A 21,038-nucleotide genomic window follows, 5' to 3' on the forward strand; every position below is an offset into this window, starting at 1 on the left:
GGTTTACAGAACCAAGTATGGACCAGATGGGAAAGTTGATAAACATAAAGCTCGTCTTGTTGCTAAAGGTTTTTCACAGGTTGAAGGCATTGACTACACTGAAACCTTCTCCCTTGTTGCCAAAATGAACTCTATCCGCCTTGTTCTTTCCCTTGCTGCCTCGTTCAAATGGGAAGTCCATCAGATGGATGTTAAATCTGCCTTCTTGCATGGGGACTTCCATGAAGAAATCTATATGGAACAACCTATTGGCTTTATACAAACAGACCCCAGCCTTGTATGCTGGCTTAAGAAATCCCTTTATGGTCTCAAGCAAGCTCCTCGAGCTTGGTATGCCAAAATGGATAGCTTTCTTTTAGAATCTGGCTTTTCTAGGTGTCATTCTGACAATACTATCTACACCAAGAAAGTGGGAAAGTCTCTTATCATTCTTGTTCTTTATGTTGATGATATTATCTTTACCGGTAGTGATCCCAACCTTATAAACCATGTGAAGTCCAGCCTTAAAAAGAAATTTGAAATGACAGACTTAGGACACTTACATTATTTTCTCGGTCTTCAAGTCTTGCAATCCAAGGAGGGTATTTCCCTTTCCCAGTCCAAGTATTCTTGTGATATTCTATGCCATTTTCACATGGAAGACTGTAAGCCAGCCCCTTCTCCCTTTCAGTCTGGAGTCAAACTTTCAGTCACTTGTACTTCTCCTGAAGTTGATGCTACCTTATACCGTCAACTTGTAGGAAAACTTTTGTATCTAACCCATACTTGTTCTAACCTTTCCTTTGCTGTTGGCCTTGTTGCTTGGTTTATGCAAAACCCACGTGAAATTCATTGGAAAGCAGCTAAAAAAATACTTCGTTATGTTTGAGGTACAGTTCAGTTTGGGTTCATTACAGTGCCGAAGCATCTCCTCTATTCGTTGGTTTCACTGATTCCGATTGGGCTGGTGACCCTGATGATCGGAAGTCTACTGCAGGTTATGTGTTCACTCTTGGTTCAGGACCTATTACATGGGCTTGCAGGAAACAAGGTGCCATTTCTCTTTCTTCAGCAGAAGTAGAATATCGTCGTGCCATAGAAGCTAGTAAGGAAGCCTTGTGGCTTCGTCAGATCCTGTCAGAGTTTGGCTTTCAGCAGCAGCATCCGACTACACTTTGGTGTGATAATCAAAGTGCCATTAAGCTATGCAAAGATCCAGTCCAACATCAGCGCAACAAACACATTGAACTGCACATGCACTTCATCAGAAAGCTCATTCATGACCATGTTCTTGAAGTGCAATATTATTCAACAGATGATCAAGTTGCAGACATCTTTACAAAGGTTCTCACAGAGGTGAAGTTCACTAAACTTCGATTTATGGTTGGAGTTCAGGAAGTTGTCACTAAGGGGGGATAGGCTCTAATGCCTCCTTCCTTCTCCTATTGTGTCATATTTGTAAATCCTTCAATCCTATCCCAAGTTGTTCTTAAGGGGGGATGTTAGGATATTCGACACATAGGAAATAGTTAAGTACAACTTGGTCTAGTATAGAGTTAGGTATAGAGTTAGGTAAAGTGTGTTTCTTTACCTTGTACATTTTGTAACTTACAATCCGACAGTCACAATATGTAGTGATCTGACGGTTCATTCTCTCCTCGGTATTACTGACACTTGATCCGTGGCTTGACACCCGATTGGTCCATGATTTCTATTTAAAGCGCATGGAGGGTCATTTGTAGGGTAATCTGTCTATGAGAGAAGCTTGGGTAAATTTTCATTCTTTTATTAGTAAATTGCCTGAAGTGGCCACGTTGGCTCAGGCCGTGGACTTTTTCCCTCTTTGAGGGTTTTAACCACGTCAAAAATACTGGTGTATTGATCTGAGATCTGGTTGTGAGCGGTGTCCTTTGGTGTTCTGTCTGAGGAACTTACCCTGTAAATTCCTACACCTAAGTCAATATATATATATATATATATATATATATATATATATATATATATTAAAAACACGCACACACACACACACATATAATGGGGTCAACAATAAAATATGGCGCTCACGCCCATAAAAAAAAACAAAAATATTAAAAATATTTAAGAACGAATGTGATGATAAAATAGATTAAAAAAAAACATGAAGGATCAAGAAAATAAACTCTAATGAAGAATAAATCAAAAACAAGTACTATAAAAAGGATGTCAATACCTACATAGTTTTGAAATAAAAAATTAGAAAAAATAAATAAATAAAAAAACCTAAGAGGAAAACACATGGACCCAACTTCTACTAATATTCCAAACATCATCTCTATTCAAATTATTGGGTCTTTTTTCAATTTCTAGGGCCTCCCTCAATTTACAATGATGAAAATGACTAAGCTTAGCAACAACTTGGGCCTCCTCAATGCAGATGTGATGCTTAGATTTATCTGCATGCTTTGCCAAAGAAAATAAATATAAGCATCACATTTGCATTGAGGAGGCCCAAGTCGTTGCCAACATTAGTCATTTTCATCATCGTAAATTGAAGGAGGCCCAAGAAATTGAAAAAAGACCCAATAATTTGAATACAAATGATAGTTGGAATATTAGTAGAAGTTGGGTCCCTCTCTTGTCCTCCTAGATTTTTTATTTTTTATTTCAAAATATATATATATATATATATATATATATATATATATATATATATATATATATATATATATAGAGTTGTGTATATTTTGTTTTATTTATTTTTCCATTGATTATTTTTAATTTATTTTATTTTATTTCCATTAGTTATTTTATTTATCAAATGATCTTGTCTCGATTAGGGTGTTCACTCATTTTTATAATTTTTGACTCCTCTTCTTTAAAGTTTGACTTTGATTATTATAAAAAATAGTTGTTTAATATAGCGGTTACTTATTAATATTTGTTTTTAATAAATTAATAAATTAATATCACTGTTTAAATATTATTTTTCAAAAACTAGTAATATTTGGATTTAATAAATTAATTTAAATATTATTTTTCAAAAACTAGTCGTTTAATATATTCATTACATATTAATATTTTAATAAATTAATAAACTAATATCACTATTTAAACATTATTTTTCAAGAACTAGTAAAATTTTGTTTTAATAAATCAATTTAAAAATTATTTTTCAAAAACTAACCGTTTCATATAGCTGTTACCTATTAATATTTTTAATAAATTAATGAAATAATATCATTATTTAAATATTTTTTCAAAAGCTAGCATTTTAATATAGCCGTTACATATTAATATTTTAATAAGCTACTAAACTAATATCATTATTTAAATATTATCTTTCAAGAACTAGTAATATTTGGTTTTAATAAATTAATTTAAATATTATTTTTCGAAAACTAGCCGCTTAATATAGTCGTTACCTATTAATATTTTTAATAAATTAATGAAATAATATCATTATTTAAATATTTTTTTTTAAAAATAGCCATTTAATATAGTCATTACTTAATAATATTTGTTTTTAATATATTAATAAATTAATATTATAATTTAAACACTATTGTTCAAATATAGTCGTTACTTGAAATTATGTCTCTACATTGCTCTCCATTTAAGCCTTTGTCATGGTTTACCTCTTCATCTAGTCCTCATGATGAACCACACTTGTTGGTTCAAAGTGCATCGACCAAAAATTCTCTCATGTGATTTCTATTGAAAGACTTTGTTTAAATGATAGAATTGTGCCCCCGATCAAGCGACGGTTCCATGTCATGACACTGATACCCCGTTTCGCAAAAGGTCAAACAATGATAGTAGGATGCAATGGAGTAGGATGAGCATGGCTCTTATGATCATAAATTTGACATGCATGACACTTCTAGATAGTGAGAATATAGTCTCAAAAAATGGTAGGCCAAAAGTAACCAAGGCGTAAGATCTAATGTGCAGTAGCATAACTAGAAAAATGACCAACACGTGCGCTCAAGTGGAATTCATTAAGGAATTTCTTGACCACCTCATGTGTTAGGCACCTTCGTAAAATTGTATCAATATCGCATCGATAACAAGTGTCACCTATGATGATGTAATTTTTGGCTTAGTATTGAATATGTCATTGCTCGGAGAGGGAGGTATCAGACTAGAAGGTCTCGGTCTCGAGATAAATCAAAATGTCTCCATACCATGGGTCAGATGACCAAGTCAAAAACAATGAATCATCAGGGATAGAATCATTATATGTTGATTCCAAATCAGGGAAAAGAAGGTCACACATAAGCTTAGAAAAACCAAGGATTTCTTTGACTTGGATTTGATGAATTCTAGGTCAGACTCTTGCAGGATGAAAATCCATTTAGAGTATTCCCTCCCCAAAAAAAGATGTGAAAAAATATATTTCATTGGATTGAAATCTGAAACACCCATAGTTTTCGAGAGAAAGATGTAATGGCAGAACCTTTGGACATCTTGAACAGCTGCTAAAGACAACTTTTCTATGAGGGTATACCTAATCTTGGTATCATTGAGATTCTGACTCAGATAATATATTGGGTGTTTTGTCCCTACATCATCCTCTTGGACCAATACCATTTCTATAGTACAAATAAAAACAACAAGATACTCCCGGATGCGGGTGTTAATGGTGTTAATGACGCGTGAGGGGCATGTGGCTCGTCACATGGGCAGCTGTCAGCCCGGACGAGCCACGCCACACCAGTACGCTTGCCCCTTAAATTCGCCGGAAGGTGAAGCAATGGGCTCGAATGGTAAGGTTTTCGCGGAGGGTGATGTCGTTGGAATGTTCAGTCCAGTGCAGGCGCCATTCAATGCGCTGCAGCATTCGAGGATTATGGAGGCTATTAAGTTTGAATCCCAAACCACTCTTCCGCATTCCTTCAAGCAATTTGAGTGGGTGTTGGCAGAGGCAGAACATTCGCTGGCCCGGTGTAAGGTTTCTCAGGGGAATTCTGTTTTGGAAGGCAATTGCTGGATGTCCAGAGAAAGGCTCAGGATGAGCAGCCGCAGAGGAGGTTCAAGGGGTCGTTCAGCCTCTCAGAGGCCTGACATTTCGCCCTCCTCTTCAGTGGAGATCACCTCAGAGCAAAATAGGCCTCTGAGCGGCAATGTAAGAGGCAGCAGGGGAATTCAGGAGTGTGGGCACACGGAACACCCGGCCATTCGATACCGAATCCCCTGCGCATTTGCAAACAACACCCTCATCGTTTCGGTCACCGTGGAGCACTGCAGCAATATACGGGGTCGTCTGGAAAATGTGACTGTGCCGAGGGTTGATATGGAAACTCCCACTGTCGACTTCAGGCGACCAATTCAGAAGGATGAGGCCGGCCCTAGTGAACCTGTTCAGCGAAGCCCGCGCCAGGAAGAGGAAGATTCGAAGAAGCTCAAGGGTCCAGCAATGGACGAGCCTCATACCACGGATGAAGATTAACTTTGCAGACGCTCTGTCTTCGCGGCAAGGAATGAATCTCTCTGACTATTTCATTTTGCTCACTTTGTATGTTTGTTATGGGGTTTATGTTTATCGTGTCGGTCCAAATCACCACAGTGTTAGTCTACGTGTCAGTCTACATGTTCACCGTGTCGAATTATGTATCCACCGTGTCGAATTATGTATTCACCGTGTTGAATTATATATCCACCGTGTTGCATTATGTATCCACTGTGTCGGACATGTTAGAAGGAAGGTAAACTGGTCTCTCTGCTAGTTCTGCTATGACTGCTAATACATGGGGAAAATCTCTCTGAAGGAACAGGGCCTCGGCCCAGATGTAATTTTTGCTGTAATTTTGGCATTTTTGTAATATAATTAGCTCAGTTTTAACGAGAAAAAAAAAAAAAAAAACAAGATACAAGAAATAGTTGCACTCATAATGAGGGGGATATAATAGACTTGGCCAAACGAGTACATCTTTCAAGGCATCAAATGCTTTATGAGTTGTGTTATCCTAAAGTATCTTCCCTAGGCCTAGTGGACTCACCTAGAACAATAGAAAGGAAAATGAACTAATATATTCCTTAAAGTAAATAGATAATGGGATAAAGTCTACCTACAATATCTTGTACGATTCACTCCTTCCTTGGCTCAAATGCTCCAATCGTAGCTTTGATCGCTCCTATTAGAACTTGTATAGTCAGATAACATAAGCCAATGATCCACAAAATTGATGTAGCATCATATTTTCACTTTATTCAATAGATCAACATGGTATTGAAATATATGAAATCATATATAGGAAAGCAAAGAACTATTTTCATTAATAGAAATGGAGTGAGTTACAACCAAAAATAGGTGCTGATCATGTAAAAGAGCTCCTCCAAGTTGACTTCTCCTTTCCTTGTCACAAAGTGCACCTATAGTCACCCTAAAGCATGGAAAGATATATATCACATTAGAAACATAAGGGTAGAATCACTTTCCAAAATCCAACCCCTTTCCTATGGATGAGAGTAAATATACACGTAACAGAGGTATTTCACGAGTTCTCATCATTTTACCAATTAGGGCTTAAGATCCACTCTTGCTGGGAGGATGACCACAATGGATAAGGGATGAAAACTCCAAGGTAGGATAGGATAGGATTCAAGACTTTTATCTAAGGTAAATTGTCACAACAAATCCTGGAAGCATCTCGAAGAACAGGCTTCATGATTCTCTCTCTTTTTCCTAAATTTCTAGAATCAATGGACCCCCATTCGAGGACAAGGGAGCATTAGCCCTTACAATGACTAAAACAAGGTGTTCTGAGGTAGAAGAGCAGGGATTAGAATGAGTCATGCTTAGGGATTTGTGCAAGGATGATGAAAAAGAGGTCAGAGGATGTTGATTGGTTCAGTTGAATGAATATTAACGATATGTGACCAAATGTCCTATAATAATAATGAATAAAGAAATGGGTGAAAGAAGAGAAAGGCTTTTTGCACACAAAGGTGAAGCAAGCAACTGAGCTTGGGTATTGAAGAGGCTCACTAGTAGCGAATCAATGATTGCGATACCATAGGGAATATGACAGGGTTATGAACAGGACTATTGGAAGCAAAGAAACATATGGAATTTATCTAGAACTAAAATCATTTGAAAATCGTGACTCTATATTAACCTTCTCCGAGATGGAAACAATTGTGATATCATAAGCTTTGTCAATTCGTTTAGTCGAGAAAAGGGGGCGAAAGAGACTACATATATAAATGGGATAAATGGTAGAGCCAAAGCAATCAACATGGTGAATCAATACATCCTAATGGAATAGACTTGGTGCATAATGTTAGACCCAAGTAGATAATTTGGAGTTCTTCGAGTGAGTCGCAAAATGTTTTAGCTACTACAACCCCCCTCCAACATTTTTCCCATGCATTGATTTTGGAGTGGCCGTCTCGGCATAAGAAATGTCATTTCAACTTATGTCAATATATCGTCTTGTCTTCCTAGGTTTCGTAACATCTCATTATTTCATATTAAGCTTGTGATGTTTTAACTATGCTTTTCATGATGATATTTAGGCCTTGTCGACAATAGTTTCTCAATGTTTGGAAAAAACCAAAGCACATATTGCAAACATACGCCGAGTCTCACCCAATGTTTTTAAAACCGGAACCGGTGACCGGACCGGTCCACCTAATGAACCGGTTTACCGACCGGAACCGGTCTAACCGGGACTGGTTTGGTCTAAACGAACCAGTTTTAAAAAAATATATTAAATAATTAATTTTTAATGAAACAAAACTATTTTTAAGATATAAAACCATGATTCCAAGCCAATAGAGACAAAATATGCAAAATTTGCTCATTTATATACCATGTAAAGGTGAATATATCAAAATGGAACCGAGTGTAATACATAACATCGAAAAAATAGCAAAATACATAAGAAATGAGGCTCTAAATGGCCTATAAAGTCCAAAAACAATGTCGCAAGCTATGAGGCCATTGGCCTACTACAAGTCTACAGTGTACACATGATCAATCATCAAGTTCATCACCACTACTAGACACAGGATCATCATCAGGAGCTACATAGACATCATCTGGTTCAGAGTCTGAGGATGCCTCAGCCTGATCTACAACCTCAGTATCAATGTGGCCAATGACAACAGAAGTGGACCTAATGGAAGCACGAGTTTGTCGACCTGCATGACTAGTGCCTTCCATTGGTTCTTTGCCTTTCCTTGACGCCGCTACTGATCCTAGTTCTGATGTCACCACATAATCTGCTTCATCCCCCGCTAAAGCCATGTCGATATCAAAATCAGCGTCAAACACAGGTTCTTCAGTCTCCTCCACCCATTCTGATGTTGGATCAATATCGTCCAACACAATGGGATCTAGATCGGGAGTTTTTCTCATCATTTGGAGCTCCGATTGCATTTATTGTTTACCCCCAAACCATGAAATCCTGAAAACCATTAAGTCTGCTGAATTTTGAGTGAAATCTAAAATTCTAGTTTCTCCATATGAAATCCAATGAGGTCGAAACCACTCTCAAACATCCTGAGTCATTTCATGGTAATGTTAAAAATTTAAGTAAAAGGATGAAAATGAAAATTAAAGGAAATGTCACTTTTAATTTAAGAATTTAACATTACCATTTATTGCCAACATTGTTAGGGTTGAAACACCCTTAGTTTCCCCCAAAAACCCTAAAACACAGTCAGAAATATGCTTTTTTAACTTTACAGTGGGCATGCCTAAAACCAGCCGGTTTAGGACAAAACCGGCCGGTTCCGTCCTAAACCGTCCGGTTTTCACCGGTTAGGGCAAAAAATTGGAGAAATGGGCATTCAAACCGGGTTTTTTGGCCGGTTTAGACCGGCTAGTTTGCTAACCAGCCAGTTAGACCGGTAACTGGTTTTTAAAAACGGTTTTTAAAACATTGGTCTCACCTTAATCAACACCAATTGCATGCCTTTCCATGAGAAACTAGGAAATTCCTTATCATAGTGAAATATGCAGTGTCTTGAAGCATATAGCTACGCAATCAAATGTAAAAGAAAATTGTGCAACCCTATGTGGTAATAAACAACGCAATCTACTCACAGACTGAAATACACAACCCCTTGTCTCACTAAAATACGTTGTATCGTCATCTAGTTAACTGCATAGATCCTCGAGTTATCCAACTACACACTCCTAGAAAATAGGAAGCGCACATTCCTATGCAACACAGTGGCACATGTTTCTAATTTGATCTTCAGACAAGTGTCAATTAAGTAGAGGTGGATCCTTGATTTTAGGTGCGCATAGCCAAAAACCTAACCCTAATCTCGTGAGTGTTAATATATATAAGAAATGCATCATATAGATCATTCTCACTTTTCATTACAGCTCTAATCATTCTAATGAGCACATGAAGATTTGGATTCCATTTGGGTTGTTTTTCTTGGTAAGTTTCCCAACTGTTTCTTTTTGCCACTTTTTTCATTTTCTTTTGTCAATTTTTATTTTGCAAGTGTCATTTTTCCCCACTTTCCTATAACAAGTGGAATTTATGCTATTATTAACTTCTATAAGTGTTGTTTCACTCTTTTGGGATTCTTTTCAATTGTTCGATTGCATTTCTTGTCATTTTTCCTGCGAGGGATTATTGTTGTTGGGTGTATTTATGTATGCATGTCTTTTTATCTTCACTAGCTTTCTTTCTTGATGTAAATAGCTTGTTTGAATGATTCTCAAATGACATCCTTTCTCTTTTCAGTCATTAAATCTCAAGACAAGTCCCATGGGAGAAAAAACTTTACAATCTATGGACCTTTTTTCCTTATAAAATTGTGCATTATGCAATATCTTTGAGTACATGCCTCCCTCTGCCATTTGAAATTTTGTATTGTGAAATCACTAGGATCCCCAATTATGCACAGCGCAATGACAAGTAGAAGTGAGGCCTCCTTTCCTCTGCAACTATAAACTACACAACCTAGGACCCTCTCCGAGCATAATATGGGCATTACTCAGAAACATGAGCTGCACAATCTTCTCTTAGAATCTACGTAGTGTATGCTCAATTTGCCCCTCTTGAGCACACCATTACATAATCCCTTTTCTCAGTGACTATATATTACTTGTAAGTTGATTGCTTAGCTAATCTCTTACATAACTAACTTGATATCGCGATAAGTGCATCTTGTTTACCAAGTACTGCAAATCCATGACACATTAGTGTTTGATCATCTAATAGCAACATGCCTTCAAAGAGGGGATCATCTAAGGAGGTCACAGAAAAAAAAACACTAAAGAGGCCATTAACAATACCTTGGGAGGAGTTGTTATATTGCCATATAGTGAATTCTTTATCGACGAGGATTCTATTGACACATGGCTACTATCAAAGTTGTATTCAATTCATATTAGTTCACAAAATATATAGAGGATCGGAAGATTCTACGAGAACATCAAACTATCAGGGTTCCACAACGTTTCCTACAGGTATCGTGTGTTATCATACAACGTTTCCTACAGGTATCGTGTGTTATCATGTGTCCATGTCATTAATTGGATACTACAGGGCCTAGACACTAAGAACATGGTGTTGAAAAATGTCACTTGGCAACAACTTGCCTCTTACAAGCCACATGAAATTCATTTATATTACAACTTTCCAAAGCCTTAGAAACACTTGCCTCTTATAAGCCACATGAAATTCCCTTATATTACAACTTTCCCAAGGCTTAACAACACTTGGATTCTCAATTTTATGCATCTTGGAGCTATCTAAATACCAAAGAAGTAATCAAGCCATCAGTGGGAGAGCCAGTCAAATGTCCCGAGAAGGCTAATAGTACTTTCCATGCCACGTCTCTCACAATAATTTACGAGTACTTGATGGCTATGTGTTGGTGGATCTATGCAAAGAGGTATACTAAATCCTTAAAGTGTGGATCTACATGATGTATCTAGTTTTCACTGAGGGAGAGATATTAAATTGGTCACATCTAGTGTCGCAATAGTTGCAGATCAATTTGAATAAGGTGAAAAGCACACCTCAACGCAAATGGCCACACTTTGACCTGTTTTCCTTTATACTAGATGGAATACCTGATGGCAATGAATTATGGAGTCTAGAATGGAAGTAGACCCCAAGTGTATTGCAAATTATTCTCAGAGTATAGTTACAACGGAGCGTAAGAGAATATTTCTGAGCACTTTTTCATGGTTTTGTATCAAATGATTTTCAAGGAAGAAGTTTATTTCATTTCCCACGAGGAAATGAAGGAAGTGGCACACATAGTATATTGGTTCACCTCACCTCCAAGCCCATACCTCATATTATTTGGTTATGAAAAACCTCCACATAATTTTCCAAGGTATGTGAAAAATAAAGTGGTCATGCAAGAGGTTGCTTATCATCGTAGCACATCAACGGAGTGTAAGAGAATATTTCTAAGCACTTCTTCATGGTTTTGTATCAAATGATTTTCAAGGAAGAAGCTTATTTCATTTCCCACGAGGCAATGAAGGAAGTGGCACACATAGTATATTGGTTCACTCACCTCAAGGCCCATACTTCATATTATTTGGTTCTGAAAATCCTCCACATAATTTTCCAAGGTATGTGAAAAATAAAGTGGTCACGCAAGAGGTTGCTTATCATCTTAGCACAGGGATTTCTTAGTATTCACAAAAGAAGAAAAAATTCCATTGGGATTCCTTCCCTCTGTAAGTGCGATCCTATGAGCTGAAGATCATAAAGGCTACGGAATTAGAAATTGAGATGAGCTTTGACATGTATGATCCCAAGACATTGTCCCATGTTACATTTTTCAGGGGCTTAAGAGTCTTATTCCCGATCAAAGGAGGAGAAGATAAATAATTTTTGTAATGCTTATCAACTACAAGAATGAGGTGGCGAGGTAGTCCATTCCAGCGCAGCTCATGAGCAGGATGTTATCTTGGAAGGGAATCAAAAGGAAGTTCCCACTCCAATCCCCATTGCTAAGTACAAGAGGAATGTTGTACATAATCATGTAACAGAGTGCAGCCCAAAGGTTCAAAGAAGATCCTATTATTATGAGAGCATCCATTGCAACAAAAGAGAGGATAAATCAATCATAAAAATTAAATAAGAAGTAGGAAGAATAAAAGTGACGAGAATAAAAGTCACGAGAGGAGGGAACCCATCTTAGTTTGACAATGGTTTTTTGGTAAATGTAGTTAAACGGTTTATGTAACGGGTAGTTTAGTTATGTATGTAACGGTAGCTATTCATGAATATATTGAATGCCATGTAGTGTAAAACTCATTGTTCAATAAAAACAGTCCGATCCAATTTCAGTTGAGCATTCGATTTCTTGCTATTCTCTGTTTCTCTTTTCATCTGTCTTGTTGTTCTCTGTTTCTCTTTTCATCTGTTCAATAAGTGGTATTAGAGCCTGGACGCTGTGCGAACCTGTGATTGTTGTAGAGCCTGGACGCTGTGCGAACCTGTGATCGCTGTAGAGCCTGGACGTTGTGCGAACCTGTGATCGCTGTAGAGCCTGGACGCTGTGCGAACCCGTGTGGCTGTATCAGCTTGGTGTATCCAAAGCCCTGCGTGAGGGACAATTGCTGTACGTGAGGCTGTCCAGTGAAGGAGACGTGAGGCTGTGGTGAAGCGTGAGGGAAATTTCTGTGTGTGGCTGTATCAGCGTGAGGCGTTTGTGAGACGTGAGGCTGTCCAGTGACCAAAACCCTGCTGATCTTGGATTGCTGCTGTGCGGATTGCTGCTGTGCGTGAGGGAAATTGCAGGCGTTTTTTTTTTAAACCCCTGTAGACGTGTTGTCCCTGCGTGAAGAGCCAGAAGAGCAGAGGATTTGTGACAGAGCGTGAAATCCGGGTATTGATCGGAGTTTCCAGACTTGTTTTTTTCCAGCAGAATTTTTTTTTTAAGTTTGAAATCAAGTCAAAGTTGTGGTTTTTATAAAAATATTGAAAAAAAAAGGAAGGGTTTGCAGAAATTTTTTAAAAGACAGCAGCAGACTGAAAAGGTTGAAATTTTTTAAGACAGCAGTATTGTAGAACAGCAGATTGAAAAGGTTGGAATTTTTTTTTAGACAGCAGTATTGTAGAACAACAGATTGAAAAGGTTGAATTTTTTTTTAGACAGCAGTATTGTAGAACAACAGATTGAAAAGGTTGTTCAAAAATTTTTTTAAGACAGCAGAGATTGAAAAGAGTGTTGGTTTTTACAAATATTGTAGAAGAAAAAGTTTGCAAGAGATTTGCAAGAATGTTTTGAAACTAGAAAAACAAAAGGGTTTGCAAGAAACAAAGGATTTGAAACTTGTCTTTTTGATTGAATTGGGGAAGTTATTTTTTTAAAGCCTGAAACCCTAGGAAGGAGGAAAAATGGCCAAGATGTCGAATGCAAGATTCGAGGTGGAGAAATTCACCGGAAAGAGCAATTTTGCTCTTTGGAAACTGAAGGTTAAGGATCTGCTTGTGCAACAAGGGTTGCACAAGGCATTGGATGGGGTTACTAAGAAACCTACAACCATGACTACTTCAGACTGGGAGGACTTGGATGCCCGAGCTCTCAGTACCATCCGGTTATGTCTAGCGGATGAAGTTCTCTTCAACATCGTTGAAGAGACTACGGCGTCAGGTTTGTGGGAAAAACTTGAAAACCTTTATATGACAAAATCATTAACCAACAGAATTTATCTGAAACGACAGTTATACAGTCTTCGAATGAAAGAAGGTTCAAGCGTTGCAGAACATTTGAATGTTTTTAATACACTAATTTGTCAATTAACAGATATGGAAGTCAAAATAAAGGAAGAAGATAAAGCCATAACCTTGCTGTGTTCTCTGCCTGAATCATGGGATCACTTCGTAACCTCAATCAGCTTCAGCTCTGCTGATTCTTTGAAGTTTGAATCAGTCGCGGGAGCTCTTCTGTCTGAAGAAGTACGAAGGAAATCCAGCACCGATACAACTACATCAGAAGCCATGGTCGCTAGAGGACGCTCAAAGGAAAGAGGAGACAAACCAAGGGGGTCTTCCAAATCGAAATCGAAGGGCAAAAAGTGTAAGGCAAAATGTTGGAACTGCGGTAAAGTTGGACACTTGAAGAAGGAATGTTGGAAATGGAAGGATTCTGAAAACCTGAAGAACGAAGCGAATCAGGCTGATTCAGGTATTGTAGATGAAGTTTTATCTTCTGAAGAATTGTGTATGATAGATGAAACTTCACCTGAATGTAATGTCTCTCAGAGTTTTGATAGTTGGCTGTTAGACTCTGGTGCTTCGCATCATATGTGCCCACATAGAAATTGGTTTACTTCGTATGAAAATGTAAACGGTAGTTCTGTGTTTATGGGTAACAATATGTCATGTCAGACTGTTGGGATGGGAGATATCAGGATTAAGATGTATGATAACACAGTTAGAACATTAACTAGTGTTAGACATGTACCTGATTTGAAGAAAAATTTAATCTCTTTGGGAGTGTTGGATTCAGATGGGTATAAGTTTACAGGTCAGGATGGCATCTTGAAAGTCTTCAAAGGTGCCCTTGTGATTATGAAGGCAGAGAAGGTCGGGAATCTTTACAGGTTAAAAGGAAGTACTCAGGTTGGTGAAGCAACGGTTGCGTCAGAAAAGGAAGAAGCAGGTACTCGTCTGTGGCATCAGCGTTTGGGTCATATGAGCGAGAAAGGTCTTCACATACTGATGAAACGTAAATCTCTTCCCGGTCTGAAATCCTTGAATTTAGATTTCTATAAACATTGTGTGTATGGGAAACAGTGTAAACAGAGATTTAAAGTTGGCAATCATAATAGTAAAGATGTTTTAGACTACATTCATTCTGATCTGTGGGGGCCTTCCCCTGTTATGTCATATGGAGGTGCATTGTATTTTTTAACGTTCATTGATGATTACTCTCGTAGAGTTTGGGTCTATATGCTAAAAAGGAAAGCTGATGTATTCAATGTCTTTAAACAATTTAAAGTAATGGTAGAGAAAAGAACAGACAAATCTATTAAATGTATAAGAACTGACAATGGTGGTGAGTTCACTTCTGTTGAGTTTGAACAATACTGTAAGGATGAGGGCATTGTTAGACACAAAACTGCTGTTTATACTCCTCAGCAAAATGGTGTTGCTGAGCGTATGAATCGGACTCTTATGGAAAGAGCCAGAAGCATGATCAACAATGCTAACTTGCAAAAGGAGTTGTGGGCAGAAGCAGTATCTACTGCTTGTTATTTAGTTAACAGATCACCTTCAGTAGCGATTGATTGTACAATTCCTGAAGAAGTTTGGACAGGTCAGTCTTGTGACTATTCTCATTTGAGGATATTTGGCTGTGATGCTTATTCTCTTATTCCGAAAAATCAGCGTTCAAAATTAGATCCAAAGTCGAAATGTTATGTCTTTGTTGGGTATGACTATGCAGTGAAAGGATATAGGTTGTGGGATCCTACATTGCGGAAGATAGTCATTAGTAGAGATGTAACATTTGATGAATCCTCTTTGTTAAAATCAAATGTTGAAAGAATTGAACAGGAACAGGTATCGCCGAGTCAACAAGTTCAGTTGGAGGCTAGATCTTTCGGTGACACTCGAAAGGAAGGAGAGACTTCTAGAGACAAAGGTGTTGAAGACACAAAGGAAGCCATTGAAGCTTCTGAACCAGTGCAAGTTTCTGAACCAGTTCAGCAACCAGTCACTCTGAGAAGGTCAACAAGGGAAAGGAAAACTCCCAAAAGGTATGAAGATTCTGCTTCATCTTTTGCTTTGGTTACTGAAGATGGGGAACCGTCTTGTTATCAGGAAGCGATAGATGATACAGATAGCGAGAAATGGAAAAAGGCTATGGAAGAAGAAATGGACTCCTTAGCGAAGAACAATACCTGGGATCTTGTAGAGCTTCCTGAAGGGAGAAGTGTTGTTTGATGTAAATGGGTCTTCAAGCTGAAACAGAAAGTTGATGGTAGTATCGAAAGATATAAGGCGAGACTGGTAGCAAAAGGGTATTCTCAGGTTGAAGGTATAGACTTTCATGAGATTTTTTCTCCAGTTGTAAAACTTGTTTCTATACGTACTATGTTGGCACTAACTGCGTTGCTTAATCTTGAGTTAGAACAGTTAGATGTTAAAACAGCTTTTCTACATGGTGATTTGAACGAAGAGATATATATGGAACAACCAGAAGGTTTTGTACGAGGTCGCAGCGGAAGATTAGTTTGCAAGCTCAGGAAATCATTGTATGGTCTAAGGCAGTCTCCCAGACAATGGTACAAGAAGTTTGATTCTTTCATGGTGAGCCAGAACTTTATAAGAAGTGAGTATGATCATTGTGTGTACTTCAAAAGTTTCAATGGCCTATTCATTATCTTAGCTTTGTATGTTGACGATATGCTTATTGCAAGCAAAAGCATGGAAGAGATCAACAGGTTAAAGGCTCAACTCTCTAGGGTGTTTGATATGAAGGATCTTGGAGCAGCAAAACATATCTTGGGCATGGAGATACACAGAGACAGGAAAAATGGTAAGCTTTGGTTATCACAGCAGAGGTATGTGGAGAAGGTACTTGAAAAGTTCTCTATGAATAATGTGAAACCTGTTAATGTTCCTCTAGCTTCCCATTTTAAGCTTTCTTCGGTTTTGAGTCCTAGAGCTGATGAAGAAAAGCAGTATATGTCTCATGTACCATATGCAAATGCGGTAGGCAACTTAATGTATGCGATGGTATCTACAAGACCTGACATTTCACATGCAGTTGGCGTTGTCAGCAGGTTCATGGCAAATCCAGGTAAAGAACATTGGCTAGCAGTGAAATGGGTGCTTCGATATCTAAGAGGCACAAGAGATCATTGCATCGTCTTTAATGGTAGTGAAGGATCAGTCTGCGGATATGTAGATGCTGACTATGCAGGTGATTTGGACAAAAGAAGATCTACTACAGGTTACGTCTTTACTCTTGCAGGTGGAGCAATTAGTTGGATGTCAAAGCTTCAAGACACGGTTGCATTGTCCACTACCGAAGCTGAATATATAGCTGCTTTAGATGCCAATAAAGAAGCAATCTGGTTAAAGGGTTTGCTCGATGAAATTGGAAGAACGCAGGAGAAAGTGAGTGTACTTTGTGACAGTCAAAGTGCTATTCACTTGGCCACAAACCCTGCCTATCACAGCAGAACCAAGCACATTGATGTGAGATATCATTTTCTGAGACATGTGATCGATGGTGGCAAAGTAGCTCTTAAAAAGGTCCACACACTAGAAAATTGTGCAGACATATTCACAAAGCCAGTTACAGTAGAGAAGTTGCGGTGGTGTTTAGCTTCTCTTGGCTTGCAGAGGAGATGATGAATGGGAAAATTGTTGTCAAGGTGGAGTTTGTTAGTTTGACAACGGTTTTTTGGTAAATGTAGTTAAATGGTTTATGTAACGGGTAGTTTAGTTATGTATGTAACGGTAGCTATTCATGAATATATTGAATGCCATGTAGTGTAAAACTCATTGTTCAATAAAAACAGTCCGATCCAATTTCAATTGAGCATTCGATTTCTTGCTATTCTCTGTTTCTCTTTTCATCTGTCTTGCTGTTCTCTGTTTCTCTTTTCATCTGTTCAATAACCCATACAGAAAGAGGAACAAGAAAGGAAAGAAAAGGGAGACATATGGGAACATGAAAAAATGAGGAAGAAGGAAGAACAAAAAGAATAAACAATTAAGGAATGAAGAAAGAAAGAACAAAAACGATGAGGATTTTGTAAGGGAAATTGAGGAGAAAATACAGGCCCAAGACATGGAAATTGATTGTCAAGGACACTTCCACAAACAAGAAATTGGAATTCTTATTATTCAAAAAAAGAAATTAGAATTCTTATTACTCAATCAATCCATCAATCCTCTCAGTCAACATCATTTTAATCTTAAAAACTTCATTACCTAACTTCCTGGCTGTAAAACCAAATCACTAAGGTAATTACATTATTAACAAGTGGTCATTCTTTAACATTTTTTACTTTATAATTAAGAATGAATCTAAATACAGATTCCGTGTTATTCCGAGTGTATATTCTGGGCATCTTGACCTTCTTCATAACTTTTTTCATACAATTATATGCAGACATTTTCTTTGGGCTGCAACGGATTGATGAATGGAATTTACAAAGTTAAACAACATAGAAAAGTTGAAAACTATCTCCTGTGCAACATTCACAGATTGGCTATATCAGCGATATTCTCACTATCTCCTGTGCATGTTTGTACACGATCTTCGACTTCTGTACAACACACTCTGCTGCCACCTCTATTTACATTGCTCTTTCTATCTGGGGTTTCAAAAATGTTCATTAACCTTTGATTTTCTTCATTCTAGATTGCATGATCCTATAGGAGAAAGATTATCCAATTCTGAAAGTAACTCTTTGTCTTCTCCGGCAAAGCATTCAGTACCAAAAAAACAAAAATACCAGAATAGAACGAGGGCTTCAAATACGAATGCATCTGAATAAATTTCTCTTGTAACCATGATATGAGCCAAAAAGCCGAAGGCTGAAATATTAAAACGCTCAGGTCCAAGTGTCACCCAGACGAAATGCACTAATACACCATATTTGGCTCGATAGGTAATGGAAGAGGCCTGCAAATGGAAGGACATGAGGAGAAGCGTTTTAATAATATTTTGGAATTTGAAACATGTCTTTTCAATGTTTTGAAACTGAAAATTATTGAGTATTTTAAGAGGAACAATATTCTTAATCTATTAAGTCTCGGTTATGTATAATTTCTCTGGGTCGTATAATTTCTCATATTTTGAAGAATATAAAATTTTCAATATTAATCTTAATTTTGTAATTTAAGATAAATATTAAAATAATTTATTAAGTGGAGAGATTCACCGAGTTTAGAGGTCTATTTTACTGTTCAACATGAAATGATGATGAGTAAGTTTGTTTGTGGCACAATATTTTTTTAAAATAAAAATAAAAAATAAAAATTATGTTCTAAATATCCATTCTAAATTAAATAAAAGTAGAAAATATGTGTGAATCAAATACTTTTTAAAAATATTTGAATAAGACATTTAAATAAATTATTTGAAGATATATCAAATTTATATATATTTATATATATAGATATTTTATTTATTTTTTCATCTTATATATAATTTATTTAGCATTTAAAAATACAATTTAAACAATGAAAAATAAAACATTGTATTTTACACTTAAAAAAATTCCATTAGAAAAAAATTGATCTCTACCCATTTTAGATCTATATTTACATAAATCTATAATGATTTATAATAAATACTAAAATACTTTTATTATTAATTTATTTTTTTAATAGTAAACTTAAATTTTTGAACTTAGAAAAAAAGTAAAACTTAATACATTTTTCCATGAAAAATATAGTTTTGACCTAATAAAACAAAATCCTAACCTTTAAAAAATTACTCTTTATCTATATAATTTGAGACCCAATAATATGGTGTGTAAATTTACGCAACCTTAATAAAATGAATTTTCGATTTCGCATACTGCCATATACATGTCAATTTTAATCTTTATTTTGATTTGTTGAATACTTGTGTTCTTAACGAGGAGTTTATATAGATTCATCCGCTCAAAATATTTTCCCTGCTATATATGATGTAGGGAATGATGCTTTTGACATTATCTGTCTCATTGCCATCTCTGAAACCGCCAGAGTGCAACCCGGGGTCCAGCACATGTGAGAAAGTTTCACACCTTCAGACTGGGTTTTTCTTCCTTGCATTGTACGTTATTGCTTCCGGTGCTGGTGGTACAAAGCCAAACATCTCTACTATAGGTGCAGATCAGTTCGATGAATTTGATCCCAAGGAGAAGCAGCAGAAGGCCTCTTTCTTCAATTGGTGGATGTTTGGTATTGTTGTTGGACTGCTATTTGCCTTTACTTTTATGGTATACGTGGAGGCCCACGTCGGATTCGGTGTGGCATATGGGATTATGACCGCGGGATTGATCATATCGTTAGTAATTTTCTTGATAGGGACTCCATTTTACAGACACAAAGTTCAGAAAGGGAGTCCATTCAATCGCATGGCACAGGTGCTTGTTGCATCCGCTCGGAATTGGAGAGTGAAGATACCTTCTGATCCCAACCAACTCTACGAATTGGACGCCAAGGAGTATGTTGCTGAAGGAAGATTCCCCATTTCTCATACTCCAAAATTAAGGTGAGTTCCATCGTTATTTTTTCAGCCTGAATTACTATTTGGAGACAAATCAATATGAATAAGAAAGCTACGTAGTTATGAATAGATTGCAGCAGTGGAAATAAGTCCGTGCTAGATTTTTCTTAATTATTATATTCTAAAAATAATTGCATTGTAATTGTTGATTTGCCTATACATTTCAAACGAAACCAAAAAAAAATCTGCTAACAAAAGGAGGGTATCTTCGGTCTTGTATAATAAAGAGATCAGGAACACATATGGATCATCCCGAGTAAAATCATTTTATTTTATCAAATCTGAGGTAATTATTTAAAAAAAGGGAAATGACTCAATTCTTTAGAAAAAGACTAAACCACCTATAAATATTATCCCCAAAAGTTTCAAGTGGGATCAATCATCATTTATTTATGTCTCCCCCTTCATGCTCAATAAAATCACTCTTAGCATCTCTAATTTTTAGAAGATTTTGTTTAACAATGCCTTTGGTGAACACGTTTATAAGATGTTGGATGAGTTTTTAGGAATTGACATGTATATACATTTTTAAATATCATATGTTTAGAGTAAGAATTTAACTTATCTTAAGGGACTAATGAAGCTTAATGAAGATTAAAAAATTAGTTGTTTGTAAAAGGAAATTAGTAAAATAATACCAAGGGAGTTATGAACAAAGGTTAAGAAATAAGTAGGCACCAATTTAAAAAATAAGTTAAATATAAACATATATGAGGAATTAAATAATAACATAGTGAGTTGTAATCCATATTTTAACTTAGTTCCACTTTTTTCAAATATTAGTCTTGAGGAGTGGCTCACAATATGTAGAGTGCATATTGGAAATACTGGATGTCAAAACTTGATACATAGTTCAATTCTAAAACCTACTTTGAAAGAGGACTTTGAAACATTTA

The 21,038-nt window shown here is 36.7% G+C and overlaps 1 pseudogene across 1 annotated transcript in view; it reads left to right on the top strand.

The window, feature by feature from the left end:
• Positions 1-20,131, top strand: part of LOC149162836 (protein NRT1/ PTR FAMILY 5.3 pseudogene) — a 110,722-nt pseudogene extending 90,591 nt beyond the window's left edge. Inside the window, exon 3 of the transcript XR_016261461.1 lies at positions 19,565-20,131. The product of XR_016261461.1 is annotated as a protein NRT1/ PTR FAMILY 5.3 pseudogene (transcript). The remainder of the gene's footprint in view (positions 1-19,564) is intronic.
• The last annotated feature ends 907 nt before the right edge of the window (positions 20,132-21,038 follow it).

The sequence above is a fragment of the Pinus tabuliformis genome, chromosome 5_2 (genome assembly GCF_031772625.1).
Source record: "Pinus tabuliformis cultivar Carrire ecotype Pingquan chromosome 5_2, CPIR1, whole genome shotgun sequence".
Classification (NCBI taxonomy): domain Eukaryota; kingdom Viridiplantae; phylum Streptophyta; class Pinopsida; order Pinales; family Pinaceae; genus Pinus; species Pinus tabuliformis.